Genomic DNA, 12,596 nt, shown 5'->3' on the forward strand with positions numbered 1-12,596 from the left:
CAACAAGTGTTCCCTTGGGGAGGGTCACCCCATGGATCTCCGGAGTTTTCTTACAGACGCTCTTGAGACGTCCGCTGAGGAGTAGAGCCTGAGGGGCTCATTCACCTCCAGGGGTCCACCTGCTGGAAAGAAAGGTGTTTATTAAGTGGTTACGGAATGCGTCCAATGCTGGATGCTAAGAAAAATAAGTCTGTCTTTCAGAATTCTACTAGGCACCTCTGCTTGCTCAGAGCCAGGGGAATGACTGTCACAAGAGAAGATGCTGTGAGCTGCAGTGAGGTCGGGCTGGACCGTCCCGTACGTCATTGGCTGTCATCATGTACTTACCATCGTGTCTCTTGCACTGGGTTAGGGGTGGTTACTTTTAGGCTTCTTTTAGCGTTGGTATAACCTTTCCTTTCTCAGAATAGACTGTGCCTATATGTGTATGGATATCCGAAGTCTACTCACTGTCTCCCTGGGATGGCTAACTCAACATGGTCAAACAAAATTCTCTTTCCCCACCAGACGCTTCCTCCCGACTCCCCTCCTGTCTTTCTGTCAATGGTCCTACCCTCCACCCACTTGCTCAGACACAAACCCTAAACATGCCCTTGATTCTTTATTTTTAAACACACCCTGTCCAGTCCAACAGCAAATCTCATTCATGTCACCTCCCAAATCTCTCAAATCCAATCAACTTCTCAGTGTCCACTGTTGTCCTCTCTTCCACCTGGACCTCAACATCCTCACTGGCCTCCCTGCCTCCATTTTTGCCCCGTGCGTGTATCCCATCCCATCCCCCCCCACCGCTCGGTGGTTTCCCACTGCAGAGAGAGCAAAAGCCCAGCTCTATCCCATCTACAAAGCCCTATAGGATCTGGACCCTGCCCTCCTCCCCGGCCTCCCCTGAATTTTCTACACTCCAGCCACCCTGGCCTTCACCCTGGGTTCACGGAGCCCATTGCTGCCCCAAGGCCTCAGCACCGCCTGCCCCTCTACCCGGGACGCTCTCTCCTAAGGCTGCCTCCTCGGAGATGCCTCCCAGAACACCTGACCCCAAGTGTAACCTCCAGCCAAGCCCGTCCCCACCCCCTCCCCAGCCCCCAGTCCCTAACCTGCCGTCCTCGGTGCTGCCTTCACGGAACGTTTCACTGTTTGCACTTATCTTGCTTCTTTGTTGGTCGACTTGTTTGCTGCTCTTCTGCCACCTCCCCACCCAGGAGCATTTACACAATTTGCAGGGCTCAGGGCAAAATGGAAACGCAGGTCCCCTTGTTGAAAAATTAATAAGCATTTTAAGCAAAACAGCAAATCAAGCGTGTGGCCCCGTGTGCCTGCTCAGGCCTCCCACCTGGAAGCCAGCCCGTCTCCGCCCATCACACCTGGAAGGCGAGCATCCTGAGGCTACAGCTCTCGTCCTGCTTGTCCACCGCTGGACCGATGGCGGCACAAGGCAAGGGAACACCCTAGAAGGAATGGAAAAAGGACACGATCAGGAGACCCCTAGCGCAGTGTGGCAGCCAGAGTGGGATCCAGCCCTGTGACATGATCCCTGAATGTTCAGTCAGTCCCCCGGGGTCTCCCAGCCCTGACCCCCCCACCCAGCTGTCCCGCAGTCACCCACGACGCCCATCTGCACAGCCGCACGTGTCGCCGCACTCCGCGGCCTGGCCTGCGGGTGCATGAGCCGCAGATGACCGAGGCCTCGCGTCGTACCTTCCAGATCCATATTTTCATACCGGTTCTCAGTTCACGGGGGCTCTAATAATGTGCGGGACTGGGAAGAGGCAAATGGGCTCATCTGGCTTTTCCCATGAGAGTCTATAAAAAGAGCGAGAGAAAATCGTGACCATTTATGCCCGGGCTCCTGGACCAGAGCCCCTGCCATCCACGTGCCCCAGCTCCAGGACGCTGGAAAGACCCAGATGCCGCCTCTCTCCTCCCCAGCGGTCACACGACCCTTCACCCTCTCCAACTCTTTCCAAGCCCCTTCCGTCCCAATGTTTTGCACCAGAAAGTCTCCCTGGCGTTGGGCAAGGGGAAACGTCTGAAGCACGGTCCCAGCCATTGAGTGTTTAGCCATTGGTGCAACCAGTGCCCAAAAGACATTTGGGTGCCTCTAGTACAAAACCTCTGTCGACCAGAAGTGCTGAAGCATGGGGGGGCGGGGACTGGGGTAGGGGCTGGGGTTCGGGTGAACTGAAAGAGGCAGGAGATACTCTGATCACTTAAATTGAGCGAGAAAAGGACTTTCATTTCACGACGGTTCTAAAAATGTTTCGGAAGCTTGAATTGACTTTCCTGTTTTTGCAGGTCCGGCCTCTGAATATCAGTCTTTCTCGGACTTCAAGATCTGGCTAGTTGAAGTCATCAGTGTGCAGGAGAGGAGACTGGCTTGGATTCTAGGTGGAGCGATATTGTTGCTGGGCAGGTACTAACTCTCCAGGAACAAGCTCTGCTTTGGGGTGTTCACCAGTTTCCATGGTGGGAGTCCTCCTCCGGGGATGACCTCAGGCTGCAGTGTGACATCCCTGAATGTGACATGGGGGTGAGTTTGGCACAATTGGCTCTGACAGGGGGTACAAGCCAGCGGTTACACTCCCAGGAGACCTTTTAGTTTTACTTTTAGAAAATGTCAGCTATGTGTTTACTCTGCTCTCTTCTGGCCCCTTTTGCCTAAAAGGCAAGTGCAGGTGAAAAATCGAGGGATGAGAAGGTCCCGCGTGGGGCCTCCCGCCGCCACGCTCCGTGTCACTGGGACCCGCCGGCAGCGTTCCCAAGACGCCACTTCCCCATGTCCCTGCTGGGGGGGTGTGGGAAATGGGGCAAATTAATAGCCAAAGGTAGAAATGTAGTTATCATGACCAGTGGACGGGAGAGTATGGGGAGGGGTCTGCCTGGGACCTCTCACATCCCCTCTATAGGAGGCTGCCAGCTGGTGAAGGCCTGTAATCCTACACATGGAACCCACTCAGATCCCAGCTTCCTTGACACATGACTATTTTAACTTCAGCAAAGAGATAAATCGTGTTACTTTGGGTGCTACCATTGGGGGCAGTCATTTCCACATTAACTTGCCTTTACTTTCCAAAAATGATCGCCAATTCACAGGCAAATTTTCCACATCTTAGCGGCTGGCATGATTGCAACGAGCCAAAGCGTATTTTCCGAAGCCATCTGAGTATGACATGAACAATGAATAAGAAAAAGGGCTTTAAGCCTATTAGCTGATGCTTAAGTCCTGTCTCGGGTCTAGAGGGAGGGAAAGGAAGTTGCCAGCTCACAAAGCCCGTGTTGAACTCACTTCTGGTCAAGAGCACGAAGGGAAGGAGGAACTGCACATTGGAAACTACCCTTCGGTTGGTACAAAGGCTGCAAAACTCCTGCACGAGAACTTACCTGACGAGGGCAGGACCCAGGACGACGAGGACGGGCTGTCTGCCCTCACAGACGCCGCTGCAGACGCCAGACCAAAACAAAACAAAACGGGCAATGGCTATTTAAGAAGCCTAGAGGTCCTGGTTAGCGAGCCTGGCATTTCCTCTCTGAGAACTTTATTCTTATGCAAGTCCCCCATTTCTTTTCCCCTTTGCAGTATAAAAAACCTGAGTATGAATTTTAAGGGCACAGCCTGATAGGATTTCTTCCACGATCTTACCTCCACTCACCTCCCCAGTGCTTTATCAGGCGTCCTGTCTCCAGTCGTGTTGAAATCTTTAGTCTTTACTGTATCCAGAATATTCCTGGGATTTCCTCCCCCCCATTCTGTTTTGGGACACGTAATCTGAAGAGTTCAGTTTTGAGACTTGGCCGTTGAGATCACCACCACCCAAAATAAGACGTGGACGTGTCCACCATCTGGCAAGTTACGGTCAATTTGCCACTCAGCCTCCTACCCCAAAACCACCTTCTGATTTCGACCACCATAGGTTCTTTTTTTCTTGTCTGTTCTTGGACTTCATAAGGCTGACATCATATTACACGTATTCTACTGTGTCTGGCCTCCTCTGCACAACGTGATGTCTGTGGGATTCATGCATGTTGGTGAGTGTATCAAGTTTATTTCTTCTCATTGTTGAGTAGGATTCCCTTGTATGGCATGAGTCCATTTTCCAAACTAATCCATAACTTGTTTATCCATTTTGTATCGATGAACATTTGGATTATGAAGGGGCCTGCTGTGAACATTCTTGAGCAAGCTGTTTGTCTTTGACACGTTTTCATTTCTCTTGGGCGAACACCTAGGTGAAGAACTGCCAGGTTGCAGAGTAAGTGTATGATTCACTTTATAAGATGCTGCTCTTCAAAGTGGCGGAGCCATCGTACACTCTCACCAATAATGTGAGCATTCCAGTTGCTCCACATCCTCGCCGACGTTTGATGATGCCAGCCTTTTCTATTTTTAGCCATTCTAATGGGTGAGAAATGGGTTCTCTCCTTTTCTGTTTAACCAACCCCTGTTTGTCCTTCCCAGTGCTCAGACACCACCTTTTCTATGTGGCTTTCTGGCTTTGTCTGTGTTCCCTGTAGAACTAGAAGGAGCTTCGTGTTGACTTTGGATCATCTTTCCTTCACAGAACCATGAGATCCCTAAAGACAGAAGTTGTGCGTCACATGTCTCTGCCCCTCTGGTGCCTAGCACTGTGTCTGACCCACAGCAAAAGCCCCCAAAGAGTCTGATGAATGAATGAGAAGCAGAGAAGGGGTTCGAAGCGGGTTTCTGGTTTTGAAATCTTGGCATTTCTGATTCTTTTAAAATGGGAATTTCAAGAGACATCGAGGTCAACCTGCATAAGACTGTTATCAAGACACTGACGGATGGCGTCCTATATCATATCCCCTGCCCTCAAATTTCTTAGCAGAAGACATCGGGCAGCAGCACTAAAATTTGTTTTGCTTGAATCCTGAGAGGATAGAGGGAGAAAGTGAAACCGGGGCAGGACCAGCCACGGCATACAAAACGTTGCCTCGGTTGTGGCTCTCACGGGGGAGGATTTTAAAGAAGAAATCAACCTGCATAAGGACATTCCTGCCGGGCCTGGGCATGCTCACTGGGGAAGGGGGGTCCTCTTGGCTGCAGGGAGTGGCAGCTTCGGCTCATCCTTGAGGTCACCCGGGGCCAGCTGGGTTCCTGGCTCACTCAGCACCCTCTGTATCCCGCCTCCGAGTGCTGTATTTGCATCGGGCCATCTTCCCCAGTAGACGCCAGGATTTTCTATGTAACCAGCTTCTACTCGCTCCTACGAATTTCTCAAGACCTTACTCAGATATCACCCAGTCCGAGAAGATTCTGGAAATATGAGCCCTTGCCCTGTACCTGATTCAGGGCTCTGCATGCAGTTGTGGTCCAAATACCGGCTGATTAATGTTCAAACCGAGGAGGACACGGCAATGCCTCTGAATCCCCTGTATGAGTGAGACCAGGGTGTTACATAGCAGAGACGACAGTGGCCACTGTGCTTGCACTGCAAGTTGGACGAGGCCCCGCCCGCCTTATCTTGCTGCAATGGAGGGAGAAGGAGTCACGGTGAGAGGCTTACCCCATATTTTGCTGTATTTCTTAAAAGAGTTCAGATTCCAAAATCCCCCACAGAAGAAGAAAGACCTGTTAGATGGGTGATCCTCTGCTGAGTCCACATGGCTCAGACACTCGGGGACCCTTCTCCATCTCCCAATCCACTGCTTCCCAAAGCGGCCGCAAGATGATTTGGGTGGTACATGGACTAACATCCGTTAGGTGGATAGTAACTATTTTAAGGTAAGTTAGAAAAACATACAGCTAGTACATGTAGTCCAGAATTTCTCAGCTATTATTTCATAAGATAAAGCTACATTGATTTAGGTTTAAAAAATTAAAGGTTGACTTAAAGAAAATCATGTAGTGCATGACAGTACAGATAGTATTTGGAGATGGGCAAAAGTAGTGATGATAGCAGGTGAATGTCAAAAATTTGGAAAAACACTGGACTATCCAAAGCCCCAGTCGTGCCCGGAAGGAGCTCAGGCATTAATGGAAATCATCAGATTCCCACCCAGGGACTAGAAAGGAAGTGTTCTCCAACAGTTGTCTGCGAGGTTTGGCCACTTTTCAACCTGAAAAATTAGCACCAGCTGGCATCTGCGTTTGCAAACTAGTCCAAGAAGCGGAACTGAGCTGCAGTGGACAGATTTATCTTAGAAACAATCTCCACGCTTCTGGCTGTGCCTCTGCGTTCTTGGTGCTGAGACAGCTTTGGGATGGAAACAAAATGCTGTCTCCCCAGAGCACAGAGGACAGACATTGCTTTCAGAAGATTAGAAGAGACAAACCCTGGAATTCCAGGGTGTGAATCCACCGGGGCCAAGGGCTTGGAGAGGCACCATGTTTCCATCTCCAGCTGGTCAAACCTTCTTCCCCTGCGGAGACCCAGTAACTGCCTCGGGTCCCAGTTATGGCCTTCTTTCCTCTTTGCCTTCCTAACCCCACCTCCCCGTCAGAATTAGGTGCACAGGCCAAAGGGTCCCAACCACTGGGGGAAAATGACTCTGAAACACACTCACCTTTCAATGTTCCAAAAATGTCCCAGTGAATGCTAGAGGCCTGGGTCCAGGAATACCCAGTTTCTTAAAACAATTATTCGCCCATATCCCACACCTGTGATGGAGAGAGAGGCTGTGAAAGAGGTGCTCCGTCCAACAGAATCTCCCCAGTGATGGAAATGTGCCGTCATCTGCGCTAATACGGTGGCCTTTACCCACATGTGATACTGAACCCTCGAACAGTGACTAGTGTGACAGAGGAAGTACGTTTTCAATTTCAATTAATTTAAATTTAAGTAGCCACCTGTGACTGGTGGCTTCTGTACTGGAGAGCACGGCTCCAGACTGAATGCATTTAAGGGCCAGTGGAATAGTGAAATGAGTCGAGACGCCCCCTCCGTCCATCTGTCCCCTTTTTCCTCAGCGGTGAGCAATCAGAGGCATCTGTGGACACGGCAGTGTCATGTGGATGCAGAGAGAGTGGGACTTGAGGGAGGAAAGCCAGGTCTGTCTGGGGGGTGGGTGCGTGCGGAGGGGGCATGACACCGAAAGGAGGGAGGGGCTACGGTCAGCTGTCAAAACTCATCTGCCTGCCCACGACGATCAGGTCTTCTCAGTGAAGCCCACGTTCACCGGACAGAGAAAAACCCCTAAGATGTCACGTTAGAAAGACGAACGTGGAGGTGAAGATGTGCCGTTGTCGAGCCGCTGCCCGGGAGGCAAGGGGCGCAGACGCAGGTGAACGCTCTCAGGTGTGCTGTCCCCTGAGAACGGTGGTCTCTCGCACATCTAAAGCCACACTCAAGAGTCTGGTCATCTTTTCTATTTCAAAGACACAATGCGTCCCGTCTTTCAACTGAAACTGCCTCTCAGACGTCCTTTGAAGGAAGAGGCGTTCCGCCTTCGTCTGTGTTTTCGGCCCCATCGATGAGAAACCGGGAAGTTACTTGTGTGTTGCAAGAGAGGCGCGTCCCTCGAGGTCTCCTGGGCTCAGCCGTCCTCCTCCTTCCCGGGCAGGTAACCATCCCCGGGAGCGACTCGGTCCACCTCTCTGGAGGTGGGAGGGTCACGGGCTCTGAAATTCAGGACCCCGTGATTGCTGGGGTTCCTCCGGGGCCGGGGGCCGGAAGGAAGGGAGGGGTCTGCCGAGGCCTGGACTGCGAATTCGGAATATGGCGGGAATGAAAGTTCCCCGATGCGCTGGAAGCCGCCAACGTTTTTGTTTTTTTTCCAGTACGCGGGCCTCCCTCTGCTGTGGCCTCTCCCGTTGCGGAGCACAGGCTCCGGACGCGCAGGCGCAGCGGCCACGGCTCACGGGCCCAGCCGCTCCGCGGCACGTGGGATCCTCCCGGACCGGGGCTCGAACCCGCGTCCCCCGCGTCGGCAGGCGGACTCCCAACCACTGCGCCACCAGGGAAGCCCAAGAGCAAGTTTTAATGCAAAAAACTGTAGTTTTTAAATACCCTCTTAAGCTGTATTTTCAGATAATAAAATGTTAAACTGTAGATTTTGTTTTTGTTTTTTTTCCAGTACGCGGGCCTCCCTCTGCTGTGGCCTCTCCCGTTGCGGAGCACAGGCTCCGGACGCGCAGGCGCAGCGGCCACGGCTCACGGGCCCGGCCGCCCCGCGGCACGTGGGATCCTCCCGGACCGGGGCTCGAACCCGCGTCCCCCGCGTCGGCAGGCGGACCCCCACCCGCTGCGCCCCCAGGGAGGCCCCTCCCAACTTCTTGACACGATCTCGGGCTGGGTAGCGAGATGGACTTCAGCCACATCACTTAAAAATTTGAATGTTGGGGCGACAAAAGAACAAACCGTGAAAAAAGGCATCTCTTGCACAATCTCCCTGCCGAACAAGAAGAGGGGGAGGGTTTGCACCCTCTCACAGGCGGGACGTGTGCTCTGGTTTCAGTATGCCGGGCTTGTCCCCGAGCCAGGAAGCGCTCGATGCCAACAGCCCACCCCAGGGACACCCCCGGGTCCCGTGAGGACCACACGCCTCCTGCCGGCCCGCAGGTCACAGGGCCCTGAAGACCAGGCTTTGCACAGACCCGCTGTTGCTGGCTCCCCGCTAACAGGACCACGTACGGCATCTCGTGGGCAGCGTGGTACCCGCCCCCCTCGTTCCCACTCTCACCTTCCTTCCCCCCCCGGGGGCGTCCCCCGGGCATGAGCACGGGTCTGTGCGGTGAAGAATGACGTTTTTACACGTAAATGCGCCCTCCTCACCTGCCACCTTCCCCCGTTTTCACAGCGGCTGCCAATCGTGACACAAGAGCTGGGCGGGCGGAACGTCCGTGGGTGGCTCTCAGAGGTGGGGAGGTTTGAAGAGGGATCGGGGCTCTGGCCACACGGGACCGGCTCCCGGAAAACAGGGGAGAGAGATGCACCGGGGACCTGAGAGCCGTGGAAGCGGCCCGGAACAGGCGGAGCTCGCACAGGGGCGGCCACGCACCCCGTCATTGGGAGGGATGGCGCTGACGGTTCCATTGTTACAGAGAATAAAGTTCCACCGTGGCCCCCGTCCTCTGCGGCTGCCACCGTGAAGTGCAAACCTCTACCCAACTGACAATTTGACAGTGACCTCGGGGCCATGCCTCGGGCCACAGAATTGTGGTGGGGCAGCCTGGGTGGGAGCAGGGGGGTAGGTGGCTGCCACCCTGAACTCTGATCTAGCATCAATTCTCCCTAAAACGTATCTTCTTCCCCCACTTTTTACCACTACACATATAATCCATACATATATTTTCTTTTTTTCAATATTTAGCAGCTTTATTGTATAATTGACAAACGTATCTTCTTCCCCCACTTTTTACCACTACACATATAATCCATACATATATTTTTTTTTCAATATTTAGCAGCTTTATTGAGGTATAATTGACATACAATAAACGGCATGTATTTAAAGAGGACAATGTGAGAGACACATACACGTTCACATGAAACCGTCACCACAATCAAAATAAGGAACCTATCTGTTGCCCCCAAAACTCTTCTCTGATCACTCCCTTCTGCCCGCCAGGAAGTGTCTCATACCCGCCCTCCACAACCAAGGACCTGCCTCTGTCACTCGCTCGCATTTCCTAGAATTCTATACAAAATGAAATCATACGGTATGTTCCTTGCTTTGTCTGGCTTCTTCATTTAGCGCGGCGCTTTTGAGATTCGTTTGTGAGGTCACCTGTGTCAGCAGTCCATTTGGTTGTTCTTGTTGCTGCTGTGTCGTCTCCCACTGTATGAAATGGACCGTAATTTGCTTTACCAAGTCACCTGCGATGGACATTCAGGTTGTTTCCTACTTTGGCAATTGCAAATAAAGCCATGATTAACATTTATCTGTAAGTCTTTGTATAGACACCACCTTTCATTTCTCTGGGGTAAATACCTCGAGTGTAAGAGCTAAATTACACTGTAGGTGTATGTTTAACTTTTTAAGACCCATGCTGATGCCAAGGGGACACCCCCAGGGAGGGAAGGAAGGAGAAAGTGGGGATGAGGGAGATTGAAGTTCATTTTGGCGTGTGGATGTCTAATTGCTCCAGCACCATTTCTTGAAAAGAATTTCCTTTCTCCATTGAATTGCTTTTGCACTTTGTCAGAAATCAGTTGGCCACACTAATGTGAAGCTATTTACGGGTTCTTTATTTGATGCCATGGATCTATGTATCTAAACCTCTGTCAAGAGCACACTGTTTTGTTTTTTTTTTTTTTTTGGCCATGCCTGTGTAGCTTGCAGGATCTTAGTTCCCCGACCAGGGATTGAATCTGGGTCCTCGGCAGTGAGAGTGCAGAGTCCTGACCACTGGACCACCAGGGTAGCATGCCGTCTTGATTACTGCAGCTACATAATGTCTTGAAGACACCTAAACTGGCTCTCCCTGTTTACTCTTGAGAGTGCAGAGTCCTGACCACTGGACCACCAGGGTAGCATGCCATCTTGATTACTGCAGCTACATAATGTCTTGAAGACACCTAAACTGGCTCTCCCTGTTTACTCTTTCTCAGAAACTTTGTGACCTGGGGCTGGGCAACGAGTTTTTAAAAAATTTTTTTATTCATTTATTTATTTATTTTTGGCTGCATCGGGTCTTCGTTGCTGTGCGTGGGCTTTCTCTAGTTGCGGTAGCGGGGGCTACTCTTCGTTGCGGTGCATGGGCTTCTCATTGCGGTGGCTTCTCTTGTTGCGGAGCACGGGCTCTAGGCGCACGGGCTTCAGTACTTGTGGCGTGCGGGCTCAGCAGTTGTGACTCGCAGGCTCTAGAGCACAGGCTCGGTGATTGTGGCGCACGGGCTTTGTTGCTCCGTGGCATGTGGGATCTTCCCGGACCAGGGCTCGAACCCGTGTCCCTTGCATTGGCATGCGGGTTCTTAACCCCTGCGCCAACAGGGAAGTCCCTGGGCAATGAGCTCTTATATAAGACACCGAAACCACAAATGATAAAGAGAAGATAGGTAATTGGACTTTATCAAAACTAAAAATTTTTGTGCTTCAAAGGACACCATCAAGAAAGCGAAATAACAACCCCAGACTGGGAGAAAATATTTACTAATCCTATATCTAATAAGGGACTTGTATCCAGAAAACACGAAGAACCCTTAAAACTCAGTGATAAAAGGAGAAATTGCTGAATTTAAAGTTGGGCAAAGTATTTCAATAACCATTTCTCAAAAGAAGATGTATGAATGTCTAATAAGCACATGAAAAGGTGTTCAACCATCAGTCTTTAGAGAAACGCAAATGAAAACCACAAGGTACCACGTTATACCCATTAAGATGGCCAGAATAAAAAAGACATACAATCATAAGTGTTGACAAGGATGTGGAGAAATTGGAACCCTCATATTTTGGTGATGGGAATGTAAAATGGTGCAGCCACATTGGAAAACAGTCTGGCAGTTCCTCAAGATGTTAAATGTAGAGGTACCATATCACCCAGCAATTCTACCTCTAGGTATACACTCAAAAGAAGTGAAAACCTATGTCCACACAAAACCTTGCAAACAAATGGTCATAGCAGCATTATTCATAACGGACAAAACCCGAAACAATCCAATTGTCCCTTAACTGCAGAGTGGATAAACAAAATGTGGATATCCATACCGTGGACTATTATTTGGCCAAAGAAAGGGAATGAGGTACTAATACATGCTATAGCATGGGGTCCTGAAAACATTAGGCTCAGCAAAAGAAACTGGTCACAGAATTCCACGTGTGGTATGATTTCATTTACATGAAATGTCCAGAATAGGCAAATCTGTGGAGACAGCAAATAGATGTGTGGTGGCCCAGGCTGGGAGGGGGGCAGGCTCGGGGAAGATGGCGGCTGGCTGCTGATGGCATGAGATTTCCTTTGGGCCTGGGGCAAACGTTCTAAAATTAGAATCAGGTGATAGTTGTGGCTCTGCAAAGGGACAAGTCAGAATCGCTGCCTTCCACACTTTAAACCCACGTGAATTATTTCTCAACAAAGCCCTTAGAAAAACATTAAGTGGCAGTGGGCGGCGTGTGGCCCGCGGCCGCTGTCTTGTCTGCACGCTCCCGGGACCGCCCTGGTCCCGCGGGGCGGTGGTCCAGCCTGTGTTCCGTTCTTCCCGGAAGAAACCTCTGTCTCTTAAATTCTCAGGGAGGGTTTGTTGTACGAACCAAATAGCACTATGAACTATGCCCTGGATTTTCAAAGGTTTTCTCTAAAGAGCCATATTTATCTTTCCCCCACTCCTGAACTCTGTATTTTGGAAGACTGTATCTATGTAGCAGATTCATTTACCTTTCCTCAAATAACAGCAGGCTTAGCTCCTTCAGACTGTTGGTGGGAAAGGACTCTTTCACTGAGGCCTACACTCGCCACCTTAGTTAAAGTGACAACTGCCCCCGCCTGCCCCCCCGTCTCCCCTCTCCCGCTCTACGTCTATTTCTGCTCATCACCACCGAGCAGCCTACTCTTCACTTTTAATTACATCTACTGCTTATTCTTGGCTCCCTTTGCTTCAAAGTCCATTCCAAGAGGGGGGCGGGTCGGTCTCGTTTGTTCACCGATGGATCCCGAGTACACGGACCATTGTAAAGAGCTCAACACTGATCTCTTGAATGAA

This window comes from Physeter macrocephalus, chromosome 14, assembly GCF_002837175.3.
Source record: "Physeter macrocephalus isolate SW-GA chromosome 14, ASM283717v5, whole genome shotgun sequence".
Classification (NCBI taxonomy): Eukaryota; Metazoa; Chordata; class Mammalia; order Artiodactyla; family Physeteridae; genus Physeter; species Physeter macrocephalus.